This window comes from Giraffa tippelskirchi, chromosome 12 (genome assembly GCF_054371585.1).
Source record: "Giraffa tippelskirchi isolate mGirTip1 chromosome 12, T2T-mGirTip1v1.2.pri, whole genome shotgun sequence".
Classification (NCBI taxonomy): domain Eukaryota; kingdom Metazoa; phylum Chordata; class Mammalia; order Artiodactyla; family Giraffidae; genus Giraffa; species Giraffa tippelskirchi.
The window spans coordinates 65,682,973-65,696,253 of NC_137286.1; the positions used below are offsets into that span (position 1 = coordinate 65,682,973).

Sequence of the window (13,281 nt, forward strand, 5' to 3'; positions counted from 1 at the left end):
AGAACGAGGCCTGGATGCGCCGTGGTACCCAGGAAAAGGCACTCCCCCTCCTGAGTGTTTTGAGACCCCGCATCCAAGTTGGAGGCGCGAAAGGAAGACTCGAAGGTCTCCCTCTCTTATAGAAAAGAGTAGCCAACTTTCTGGTCCTCTGTTTCCATTGAGATTCTGTTCAAGTGTCCCAGCTCGGCTTCTGCGGGTGGCTGAGCTTCTAATGGCTCCCTGCGTTCTTGTCTTTTCCTCTCCAAACTTTCCGTCCTTTTCCCCCTTCTGGGGTGGATGGGCGCTGTCATTGCTTCTACCTTCGAGACAGATTGATGAAAAGTCTGGACCGTCGATTCCTTTCCTGTCTTTGGTTCCGTGTCTCTCTCTGTCTGTGTCCCTCTCTTTTCCCTTCTCGATTCAGTCTGTGTCTTCCTCTTTCTCTCTCGTGTGTGGATGGATGGATGCTAGGAATGCACATGTATATGATTAGATGAGGGTTATGTTTTAGGGATAGGTTAGAGGGAGAGAAAGGCTTTAGGTCGGAGTTGGTCATGGGGGAAGGGTCAAGGGTGGTGGTGGTGTTTCTTGGAATCTGAGTGCTGTGCATTCTTCGTCTCTTTCCATATGAACCCCTTCTCAGATACACCACTTGCAAGGAGTCTCTCATGTTCCGTTTCCCATCTTTTGCATTTCTGAATGCTTAGCTTCTCTGTTGTGAAGAGGTTCCATTGGATGGAAACCCATTGGCGTACTTCGTTTTCCTCTTTCCCTTACTTGAAGAGACCCATTTCTACCTCCGCCCAGCAAATGGCAAGGAGACTCTGATGTTAAGGAGCCTTTGACCTACGCTTCTTTCTAGCTGTCTCATGACATCAGTCTTTAGGGTGAGGTTTTCCCCCGATATTGAGGTGGTGTGAGATCAAAACCAATAGCGTTCTTCAGATGTAGCTGTCTGGTTTTCCCATGGACATTTATTGAAGAGGCTTTCTTGTTCCCATTTGGATATTCTCCCCTTTTGTGTCAGAGATGAGTTGACCATGGATGCCGGGGTTTGTTTCTGGACCCTCAACTTTATTCCATCGATCTGGATCTGTGTGTGTTGTTGTATTCCCAATAGCATACTGTCCTGCTGCTGCCGCTGCGCCTAAGTCACTTCAGTCGTGTCTGACTCTGCGCGACCCCATGGCCTGCAGCCTACCAGGCTCCTCCCTCCAGGGCGTTTTCCAGGCAAGAGTACTGGAGTGGGTCGCCATCGCCTTCTCCGATACTCTCCTGAGGATCCTAGTTTGGTCGTCTAATTTCCTTTCACACAACCTTGGATGTCCGTATCGGGGCTTTTTCGTCGGATTGTATTGACAATTTAGGCTCTTTTCTGTTTCCGTACCCCTTTTGCAATTCTTTGTTCGGTGCGAAAATGCATTGGCATTTTGGGAGGAATAGCATCGAAGCTGTGGATTGCCTTGTGGGGCTGTGACATCATTTTCCCAATAGGAATTCTTTCAAGCCCTGAGCACAGCTTCTCTTTCCAGTGGTTGGTGTGGGCTTGATCTTCCTTCTTCCATCTCTCGCCGTTTTGTGAGAACAGGTCCTTCCTTCCCTTCTGGGTTAGATGGACTCGTGGGTATCACTTCAGTGAATGGCATTGTCAGTGGGGGTGATAATTCCCTTCTCATTGGAGGACTTTGCTGTGAGTATTAAAAATGCAAGTGATTTCTCTTCCCCTTCCTCCCTGTCCATCTCTCAGAGCCACCGGGAAACAGAGGCCTCATCCAGGGTCACACAGGCCTGAGGGAGTGCAACTAGACTGTTGTTTCTTCAGGCCCTCAGTGCTGGACATCATCCGGGATACTCTGTGTGTGTCTTCCTCAGTCTGCTGTCCCTTCAGACCTTTCCCTAGTTTTCACAGGCTTGTCGTGTTGGTGTTCTTTGACTGTTTGGAGACACATCCTTGAGAAGCTTTGTGTTTCCACTCATTCGTCTCGCGATGTATGACCTGTCTTTTGCTTTTGTAATGAGGTCTTTCCCACAGTAGATATCTTTGATTTTGCAAAGTCCACTGTATTCTCTGGGTTGTTTTGTGGGCTGCCTTTTTGTTTTGTGTGTGAAGACTCAAAGCATGTGTCCAGTTTCTGCTCATTGTTCTTCTAGATTTGTGACAAGTTTTCATGGAAACTTTGTCTAGGGATAACTGGAAGTGAACTCGGTGTAAGGTGTCAAGTCTCCATCTCCATTCATGTCATGCCCTGCAGTTTCCAATTCCCTGTTCCTGAGTGGTTTTGGAGACCTTGTGGGAAGTTTGGTTGCATCGGAGTTTGCGTTTCCACCTTGAGTAGATTCACACTGTTCTGCCCTCAGGGACACTGTCAAGGGGGAGTGAGGAGCAGCCTGCACTTCCAGCAGTGACCACACGGTGGGGCGAGTGCTGCTCTCCCCTCTGGGAGCCCCAGGCCACAGGCATCCCAGTGAGGAGCCAGCTCTGTGCTCAGCTGAAAGGAGTTAGTCTCTCAGGAGCCTCTGAGCCCTTGCCTTTGGATCACCCAGGGTGGGCATTTGCTGTGACAGAAAAAATTGCCCTGAATTCCATGGACGGAAGAGCCTGGCTGTGTAGAGTTCGTGAGTTGCCGTGAATCAGACACAACTGAGGACACAAAAATTCAATAGACTAAAACACTTTTTGGGGGTGGGGGGAGTGAAAGGGGGTGATGTGGGGTTTTTTGTCTTATATAATAGCCGAGGGAAATCTAGTTTAAACCTAAATTCACATAGATGGGAAAGGTATAGCTCTCCGTCACCCTATTAAAAAAAAAAAAAAAGTCTTAACTTTTCTGAAAGCTTATTTAGTAGCTTCCTTGAGCAGTTCATTGTGAAGGATTTTTTTTTTTTTTTCTGTGACATTGGCCTCATTAAGAAGTACGGTTTGCCTTTACTGGATAATTTTGTTCATTGGTTTGTTAGGGAATCTTGGTAATATTTGAGTTTCCTGGGGACTATGGTCACATGACCTGGCCCTGGCCAATCGGTGCGTTCCACCTCCCTGGCCACTGTGATTGGCTCCGGACTGGGGCAGTGCCCAATCGGGGCCCGGGGCCGGGCCTCACGTTGGAAGCCAGGGGAAGACGAGCTCTCGTCCTGCTGGGGTAGGGGAAGGGGTGGGGCCAGGGGAGGTCAGGCTCCAGCAGTGGGAGGGGCTTGAGGTCCTCCTGCGGCAGTTGGTGACCTTCCTGCTCCCCTCAGGGCAGAGCCGCCGGCCTGAGAATGAGGGCGCTGCTGAGCCCAGGGGCTGGGATGGCCCGCTGCTGCTGTGGTCCCAGAGCTCCACCCGAGACCTGAGGGAGGCCGTCTGCCCGTGAGTCCTCTCCCGCTTGTCTGTCAGCTTGTTTGAACCATGCTGGGTTTTCTGCCCAGCTGGCTAAGGGGAGTCCCTGGAAATGCAAGGGTGTGGGTTTTGGCAGACTTCAGGGAAGACATGCCAGATGAGCCTGGGAGACTCCAGCTTAATCTGGATTCAGGAGATATCTCTTCGGGCCAGCTAGTAATTGTAGGATAAGCCTAATGAGTCTTCACAGGATGAAGAGAGTAACGTGCCAAGGTAGCAATCGATGTCCTCATTCGAGAGGATGAAGCTGGTGCTCAGAGAAGGGGGGAACCTGGCCAGAGCAAGGAGGTGTGCACCCAGACAGAACCCCCAGATCCGGCCATTTGAGCTCAGGGAGGCCACTGGTGTGGCTTGTCCCTGTAGCAGGCGCCGAGGCGCGCAGCCCACCCTGATTCCTGCGGGGGCCTGACTTGGGAAGTGCCATCTGGTAGCTTTGAGACTCACCAAACCAAATTGCACTGGAGAGAGGAAGGACACCTTCCTTCATCCACCCCCCACCCCCGCCGGATTCCCACATACCCTGACCCCTTTCTCTTGACTTCGGAGCCATTTCCAGATTCCCGCTCATATGACCTCATTCGAAGTGCACTGTGGACGAGCTGCCATCTGCAGCTGCTACCACAGCAGCCAAGGGCTTCAGCTCCCGAGTACCTCCCTTCCTTTGGAACTTGGGGGCCCTCTACTCCCCACTTGCACACCACAGACCTTTGCTGAGGATTGTGGGGACCCTCACTCAGTTTGCAGCACGTTGTAGCCATCCCTGTCCTCTCAATACCTCCCTTGCCACTCAGCTTGTGAGCCCCTTTGGAGCAGCGTGGCCCACCTGGCTGCAACGGAAGAGACACAGCTGACAGTGAAACAACAGCTTAGATCTGACAGCCGGAAAGCTCTGTCAAAAGGGACCTCCCTCTTCACACCGTAGAGGCTGTAGGAGCCGCCAGGCTTTCGGAACCAGTGCTGGGGCCAAAATGACTCCACAGCCGTTTTCCTTCCTGGGGAGGGTTCTGGCTCGAGTGGGAATGGCTCAAGTCTCCTAAGGTTCTGAAAGCCCACTGTGTGCAGATTCACGGTACACAGAGAGGAGAAGGTGGAGTCCTGCCCTGGAGGTGGTCACAGCTCACGGATGAGCCAGGCAGGCAGGCAGGCAGGCAGGGCATGAGAACTCCTGGGCTGCCTTCATGAGTGAATGGTGTGGGGGCAGAGGAAGAGAAGCCGGTCTGCTCCCTCATGTGGTGCCCAGGGCAGGTTGTCCCCAGAGGAAACCCTTACGACGGTGAGGACTCTCACTGCTGTTTCCCAAGGGGTTCCGTCGGTGCGTGTCTTCCCCGGAGCGGTCAGGCCGTCTCTAAAGTACACTGGCCATGGGCATTGCCTCTCCTTGGAACTTCCCACGTGTTTCTCTTTTTTATGGAACAGTGATTTTTCTAGAGGGGTTCTGGGCCACAAGGTTGTTGGGTCATTTTCTAGCCTTCTGTCGTGAAGAACGCTTTCCTGGGCGTTGGGGTGGTTTGTTGTTCCAGCTCCCTTTCTTGGCTTCTTTTGGGAGCTGGTGCAACAAGAGGAGCTCAGCCTCTGCCTTCTGGCTGAGATGTCACCCTTCAAACAGCAATGCCTGCCTGGAGATAATGTTGGCATTTGCCAAAAGGGCTTCGTTTGGCACATGATATCTTGAAAGGACGTACACCGTCCTGTCAGCTATCAAAGGCTAGTTCAAATGACATAAAAATGAGAACTCTCCAATGGAGTCTTACAGTAGGTGGAGAGTCCGAAAGAAACTCCTTCAGTCATTTCACTGAGAGTCATTGATTGGGGACACCAAGAATATAGGAAGGAATGCAGAAAGAAAAGATGAAATTGTGTTCAGGATCGGGGGGAGGGATGAACAGGGCGTGCTTGCCTTGAATCCAGGCTTTGTTGGGGGGTGGGGCATAAAGATCAAAGGGGTCTGAAACCACAAAGTGGTGATGGTAACACAGTATCACCAGAGTTACACAACAGTGTTCCCAAATTGCAACAATGATGAAAAAGTTTACTAACTTAACCAACAAGTTCCCAACTTAACCAACAAAAATACAGGAAACCATACAAAAAATAAAACATCACCAGAAAGGTGGAAACAAACCAAATGCAAAGCAGTTCAGGGGAAAGGAACTCCATGTCCCCTGGGGGCAGACCGAGTTGACAGCGTCCACGGTGAGCCGACAGGGATGGAGGCGGCAGAGCCGACCGCTCCCCTGGACGTGGTGTTTCCGGCAAGGGCTCTGGGTCTCTGTCCAGAGCGGGGGCTCGTTCTTCCTGCAGGGGTGGGTGAGTCATCGTCGGCGTCTGGGTGTTGCGCGGGAGCCAGGGCAGGCTCTCCCTGCCGAGGCGGTGACTCCTCCTCTGCCTCGGGTTCTCCTGCCAAAGCCCGAGCAGGTACAGGTGCACGTGGAGGTGGAGGTTCTGGCTGAGGGGGTGGGACATCAGTGCCTGGGGCTGGGGGTCCTGCAGGCACGGAGATCCGATGTGCCCGGTGTGCTGGCCAGAACCCAGCTGGCCTGGTGTCTCTGCGAGGGCAAGTCTCGGTTCTCCATCTGCCCTCGGTGGATCCCTGGGTCCTGCACCTGGAGCCACCACCTCTGTAGGGACAGGTCTGGGAAGTGGAGCCTGGTTCCAGTTGGAGGCCAGTGCTAGAGCTGGGGGAGAAGCAAAGTTTGCCCACAGGCCAGCCTTGGCATGTGCGTATCCCGGGACAGAAAGCTTCCAAGAGATTCCCAAAGAATACCCAGGGTCGGATGTCTTTTGGGACTGAAGTGTGCAAGATGGGGGTGGGGGTGTGAGGCCAGCGCTTGCTGCAGGCCCAGCAGCATCTTTCGGGGACTCGTCCCTGTGTAGCTCAGCACCCCCTCCCCACACACTCCCGTGCACCAGCCCCAGCGTCCTCACCTCTGTGCTCTGGCGTGCTGGGCTCCAGGTCCTCCTGCTGCCTCAGAGGCTGGGGTTCTCGGGACTCTGGGTCGGAGCCGGGTGTGCTGAGCTCCGTGGCAGCCTCAGACTGGGCCGCCGGGTGTATCCTGTGTGGTGTCTCGGCAGCAGGACTTCCCCGCCTCCGCTTCGCCCCCGGTGGGGCTGATGCCTCCGTGGGCACGCTCACCTGGAGCCTGCACTGGGCCTCAGGGGCGGGGGGGTGGTGCTCCGACCCCTCCCTCCGGGAGGTGGACGGGGTGTCCCCGTCCTCGGCCTCATCACGTGGGAAGCTCTGCAACGACAGTGACCGTCAGCCAGCCATGCTGGGACTTTTCCGAGCTGGGCCTGGCCAGTGGAGCCGCTGCTTCTGCCTGCTCGAACTTCTCTTCCCAGAAGGGTCAGAGACGTGTGTCTGCTCAGATCCCCACCCGGGACGAAAGAGACCCACCTGAGGGTGTGAGGCCAGCCTGGGCCGCCGGCGCTGCCCGCACTCTCCCCATCCCAGCCAGCCTGCTCTCCCCTGGGGTGTGGACACAACTTGCCCGCAGGCTTCTGACCCCACATCCGCCTGGGCTTCCTTGAGGGAGACACACCCCGAGAAACCCGCATCCACACACACAGGCAAAGGACCCGGTGTTTCCGGGTGGCATGGGAGAGGTGGGCTGGCCCGGCCTGGGGCTCCCCGTGTTACCTTTCTGTTTCTCCGGGCAAAGGGCCAGAGGCCTCTCGGGGGTGCCCTGAGCCAACGTTGACAGGGTGCCCACGCACACTGCCTGTGAGCTCTCCTGAGGCCCCGGCCTCTGGGCAGGGGCAAACAGCAGAACATCCTGGCAGCAAGTGATCTGGCTGGGGGCTCCTCTCCGCTCTGGAGGCCTGGATACCCGGGTTGCGGGTTCTGTTGGGTTCTGTTGCCGGCAGGTGACATCATTTCCTGGGGTTCGTGCTGAAGTCCCTTCCCCAAAACTTCCCGAGGGAATCTCTGGGTTTCTGACTGCTCGACCACCCCCCTTAGGCCATGTGCAGGCACAGTGACAGCCACACAGCCCAGCCCACAGCCCTGGGGAGGCCTGGGTGCAGCCAGGGCCTGAGCTCCGAGGACCCCGCTGCTCTCAGACCAGGCTCCTTCTTCTCATAAGTGGTGTGGCCCTGGACAAGCGTATGCCCCTCAGGGTTTCCCCAGTCTCTCCATCTGCAGAGTGGGGGTCATTCTCCCATCTGCTTCCTAGGTCTGTCGGCCTACGAGCAGCTCCATGCCTTTCCACCTGGGGCCGATATCACGTGGAGCTTGTGCGCTGAGACTTCAGAAAGAAAGACTCCATCCAGGGCTGACACAGCACAGAATGGGGCAGAACGAGGCCTGGATGCGCCGTGGTACCCAGGAAAAGGCACTCCCCCTCCTGAGTGTTTTGAGACCCCGCATCCAAGTTGGAGGACCGAAAGGAAGACTCGAAGGTCTCCCTCTCTTATAGAAAAGAGTAGCTAACTTTCTGGTCCTCTGTTTCCATTGAGATTCTGTTCAAGTGTCCCAGCTTGGCTTCTGCGGGTGGCTGAGCTTCTAATGGCTCCCTGCGTTCTTGTCTTTTCCTCTCCAAACCTTCCGTCCTTTTCCCCCTTCTGGGGTGGATGGGCGCTGTCATTGCTTCTACCTTCGAGACAGATTGATGAAAAGTCTGGACCGTCGACTCCTTTCCTCTCTTTGGTTCCGTGTCTCTCTCTGTCTGTGTCCCTCTCTTTTCCCTTCTCGATTCAGTCTGTGTCTTCCTCTTCCTCTCTCGTGTGTGGATGGATGGATGCTAGGAATGCACATGTATATGATTAGATGAGGGTTATGTTTTAGGGATAGGTTAGAGGGAGAGAAAGGCTTTAGGTCGGAGTTGGTCATGGGGGAAGGGTCAAGGGTGGTGGTGGTGTTTCTTGGAATCTGAGTGCTGTGCATTCTTCGTCTCTTTCCATATGAACCCCTTCTCAGATACACCACTTGCAAGGAGTCTCTCATGTTCCGTTTCCTATCTTTTGCATTTCTGAATGCTTAGCTTCTCTGTTGTGAAGAGGTTCCATTGGATGGAAACCCATTGGCGTACTTCGTTTTCCTCTTTCCCTTACTTGAAGAGACCCATTTCTACCTCCGCCCAGCAAATGGCAAGGAGACTCTGATGTTAAGGAGCCTTTGACCTACGCTTCTTTCTAGCTGTCTCATGACATCAGTCTTTAGGGTGAGGTTTTTCCCCGATATTGAGGTGGTGTGAGATCAAAACCAATAGCGTTCTTCAGATGTAGCTGTCTGGTTTTCCCATGGACATTTATTGAAGAGGCTTTCTTGTTCCCATTTGGATATTCTCCCCTTTTGTGTCAGAGATGAGTTGACCATGGATGCCGGGGTTTGTTTCTGGACCCTCAACTTTATTCCATCGATCTGGATCTGTGTGTGTTGTTGTATTCCCAATAGCATACTGTCCTGCTGCTGCCGCTGCGCCTAAGTCACTTCAGTCGTGTCTGACTCTGCGCGACCCCATGGCCTGCAGCCTACCAGGCTCCTCCGTCCAGGGCGTTTTCCAGGCAAGAGTACTGGAGTGGGTCGCCATCGCCTTCTCCGATACTCTCCTGAGGATCCTAGTTTGGTCGTCTAATTTCCTTTCACACAACCTTGGATGTCCGTATCGGGGCTTTTTCGTCGGATTGTATTGACAATTTAGGCTCTTTTCTGTTTCCGTACCCCTTTTGCAATTCTTTGTTCGGTGCGAAAATGCATTGGCATTTTGGGAGGAATAGCATCGAAGCTGTGGATTGCCTTGTGGGGCTGTGACATCATTTTCCCAATAGGAATTCTTTCAAGCCCTGAGCACAGCTTCTCTTTCCAGTGGTTGGTGTGGGCTTGATCTTCCTTCTTCCATCTCTCGCCGTTTTGTGAGAACAGGTCCTTCCTTCCCTTCTGGGTTAGATGGACTCGTGGGTATCACTTCAGTGAATGGCATTGTCAGTGGGGGTGATAATTCCCTTCTCATTGGAAGACTTTGCTGTGAGTATTAGAAATGCAAGTGATTTCTCTTCCCCTTCCTCCCTGTCCATCTCTCAGAGCCACCGGGAAACAGAGGCCTCATCCAGGGTCACACAGGCCTGAGGGAGTGCAACTAGACTGTTGTTTCTTCAGGCCCTCAGTGCTGGACATCATCCGGGATACTCTGTGTGTGTCTTCCTCAGTCTGCTGTCCCTTCAGACCTTTCCCTAGTTTTCACAGGCTTGTCGTGTTGGTGTTCTTTGTCTGTTTGGAGACACATCCTTGAGAAGCTTTGTGTTTCCACTCATTCGTCTCGCGATGTATGACCTGTCTTTTGCTTTTGTAATGAGGTCTTTCCCACAGTAGATATCTTTGATTTTGCAAAGTCCACTGTATTCTCTGGGTTGTTTTGTGGGCTGCCTTTTTGTTTTGTGTGTGAAGACTCAAAGCACGTGTCCGGTTTCTGCTCATTGTTCTTCTAGATTTGTGACAAGTTTTCATGGAAACTTTGTCTAGGGATAACTGGAAGTGAACTCGGTGTAAGGTGTCAAGTCTCCATCTCCATTCATGTCATGCCCTGCAGTTTCCAATTCCCTGTTCCTGAGTGGTTTTGGAGACCTTGTGGGAAGTTTGGTTGCATCGGAGTTTGCGTTTCCACCTTGAGTAGATTCACACTGTTCTGCCCTCAGGGACACTGTCAAGGGGGAGTGAGGAGCAGCCTGCACTTCCAGCAGTGACCACACGGTGGGGCGAGTGCTGCTCTCCCCTCTGGGAGCCCCAGGCCACAGGCATCCCAGTGAGGAGCCAGCTCTGTGCTCAGCTGAAAGGAGTTAGTCTCTCAGGAGCCTCTGAGCCCTTGCCTTTGGATCACCCAGGGTGGGCATTTGCTGTGACAGAAAAAAATTGCCCTGAATTCCATGGACGGAAGAGCCTGGCTGTGTAGAGTTCGTGAGTTGCCGTGAATCAGACACAACTGAGGACACAAAAATTCAATAGACTAAAACACTTTTTGGGGGTGGGGGGAGTGAAAGGGGGTGATGTGGGGTTTTTTGTCTTATATAATAGCCGAGGGAAATCTAGTTTAAACCTAAATTCACATAGATGGGAAAGGTATAGCTCTCCGTCACCCTATTAAAAAAAAAAAAAAAAACGTCTTAACTTTTCTGAAAGCTTATTTAGTAGCTTCCTTGAGCAGTTCATTGTGAAGGATTTTTTTTTTTTTCTGTGACATTGGCCTCATTAAAAAGTACGGTTTGCCTTTACTGGATAATTTTGTTCATTGGTTTGTTAGGGAATCTTGGTAATATTTGAGTTTCCTGGGGAGTATGGTCACATGACCTGGCCCTGGCCAATCGGTGCGTTCAACCTCCCTGGCCACTGTGATTGGCTCCGGACTGGGGCAGTGCCCAATCGGGGCCCGGGGCCGGGCCTCACGTTGGAAGCCAGGGGAAGACGAGCTCTCGTCCTGCTGCGGTAGGGGAAGGGGTGGAGCCGGGGGAGGTCAGGCTCCAGCAGTCGGAGGGGCTTGAGGTCCGCCTGCGGCAGTTGGTGACCTTCCTGGTCCCCTCAGGTCAGAGCCGCCGGCCTGAGAATGAGGGCGCTGCTGAGCCCAGGGGCTGGGATGGCCCGCTGCTGCTGTGGTCCCAGAGCTCCACCCGAGACCTGAGGGAGGCCGTCTGCCCGTGAGTCCTCTCCCGCTTGTCTGTCAGCTTGTTTGAACCATGCTGGGTTTTCTGCCCAGCTGGCTAAGGGGAGTCCCTGGAAATGCAAGGGTGTGGGTTTTGGCAGACTTCAGGGAAGACATGCCAGATGAGCCTGGGAGACTCCAGCTTAATCTGGATTCAGGAGATATCTCTTCGGGCCAGCTAGTAATTGTAGGATAAGCCTAATGAGTCTTCACAGGATGAAGAGAGTAACGTGCCAAGGTAGCAATCGATCTCCTCATTCGAGAGGATGAAGCTGGTGCTCAGAGAAGGGGGGAACTTGGCCAGAGCAAGGAGGTGAGCACCCAGACAGAACCCCCAGATCCGGCCATTTGAGCTCAGGGAGGCCACTGGTGTGGCTTGTCCCTGTAGCAGGCGCCGAGGCACGCAGCCCACCCTGATTCCTGCGGGGGCCTGACTTGGGAAGTGCCATCTGGTAGCTTTGAGACTCACCAAACCAAATTGCACTGGAGAGAGGAAGGACACCTTCCTTCATCCACCCCCCACCCCCGCCGGATTCCCACATACCCTGACCCCTTTCTCTTGATTTCGGAGCCATTTCCAGAGTCCCGCTCATATGACCTCATTGGAAGTGCACTGTGGACGAGCTGCCATCTGCAGCTGCTACCACAGCAGCCAAGGGCTTCAGCTCCCGAGTAGCTCCCTTCCTTTGGAACTTGGGGGCCCTCTACTCCCCACTTGCACACCACAGACCTTTGCTGAGGATTGTGGGGACCCTCACTCAGTTTGCAGCACGTTGTAGCCATCCCTTTCCTCTCAATACCTCCCTTTCCACTCAGCTTGTGAGCCCCTTTGGAGCAGCGTGGCCCACCTGGCTGCAACGGAAGAGACACAGCTGACAGTGAAACAACAGCTTAGATCTGACAGCCGGAAAGCTCTGTCAAAAGGGACCTCCCTCTTCACACCGTAGAGGCTGTAGGAGCCGCCAGGCTTTCGGAACCAGTGCTGGGGCCAAAATGACTCCACAGCCGTTTTCCTTCCTGGGGAGGGTTCTGGCTCGAGTGGGAATGGCTCAAGTCTCCTAAGGTTCTGAAAGCCCACTGTGTGCAGATTCACGGTACACAGAGAGGAGAAGGTGGAGTCCTGCCCTGGAGGTGGTCACAGCTCACGGATGAGCCAGGCAGGCAGGCAGGCAGGCAGGGCATGAGAACTCCTGGGCTGCCTTCATGAGTGAATGGTGTGGGGGCAGAGGAAGAGAAGCCGGTCTGCTCCCTCATGTGGTGCCCAGGGCAGGTTGTCCCCAGAGGAAACCCTTACGATGGTGAGGACTCTCACTGCTGTTTCCCAAGGGGTTCCGTCGGTGCGTGTCTTCCCCGGAGCGGTCAGGCCGTCTCTAAAGTACACTGGCCATGGGCATTGCCTCTCCTTGGAACTTCCCACGTGTTTCTCTTTTTTATGGAACAGTGATTTTTCTAGAGGGGTTCTGGGCCACAAGGTTGTTGGGTCATTTTCTAGCCTTCTGTCGTGAAGAACGCTTTCCTGGGCGTTGGGGTGGTTTGTTGTTCCAGCTCCCTTTCTTGGCTTCTTTTGGGAGCTGGTGCAACAAGAGGAGCTCAGCCTCTGCCTTCTGGCTGAGATGTCACCCTTCAAACAGCAATGCCTGCCTGGAGATAATGATGGCATTTGCCAAAAGGGCTTCGTTTGGCACATGATATCTTGAAAGGACATACACCGTCCTGTCAGCTATCAAAGGCTAGTTCAAATGACATAAAAATGAGAACTCTCCAATGGAGTCTTACAGTAGGTGGAGAGTCCGAAAGAAACTCCTTCAGTCATTTCACTGAGAGTCATTGATTGGGGACACCAAGAATATAGGAAGGAATGCAGAAAGAAAAGATGAAATTGTGTTCAGGATCGGGGGGAGGGATGAACAGGGCGTGCTTGCCTTGAATCCAGGCTTTGTTGGGGGGTGGGGCATAAAGATCAAAGGGGTCTGAAACCACAAAGTGGTGATGGTAACACAGTATCACCAGAGTTACACAACAGTGTTCCCAAATTGCAACAATGATGAAAAAGTTTACTAACTTAACCAACAAGTTCCCAACTTAACCAACAAAAATACAGGAAACCATACAAAAAATAAAACATCACCAGAAAGGTGGAAACAAACCAAATGCAAAGCAGTTCAGGGGAAAGGAACTCCATGTCCCCTGGGGGCAGACCGAGTTGACAGCGTCCACGGTGAGCCGACAGGGATGGAGGCGGCAGAGCCGACCGCTCCCCTGGACGTGGTGTTTCCGGCAAGGGCTCTGGGTCTC

General features: G+C 53.4%; 1 long non-coding RNA gene across 1 annotated transcript in view; it reads left to right on the top strand.

Annotated features, from left to right (window-relative positions):
- LOC145530002 (uncharacterized) overlaps nt 1–13,281 on the top strand; it is a 1,493,464-nt gene that overhangs the window by 585,284 nt on the left and 894,899 nt on the right. The window contains exon 70 of the long non-coding RNA XR_014071397.1: nt 10,870–10,981. This is a non-coding gene — a long non-coding RNA (uncharacterized LOC145530002). The remainder of the gene's footprint in view (nt 1–10,869; nt 10,982–13,281) is intronic.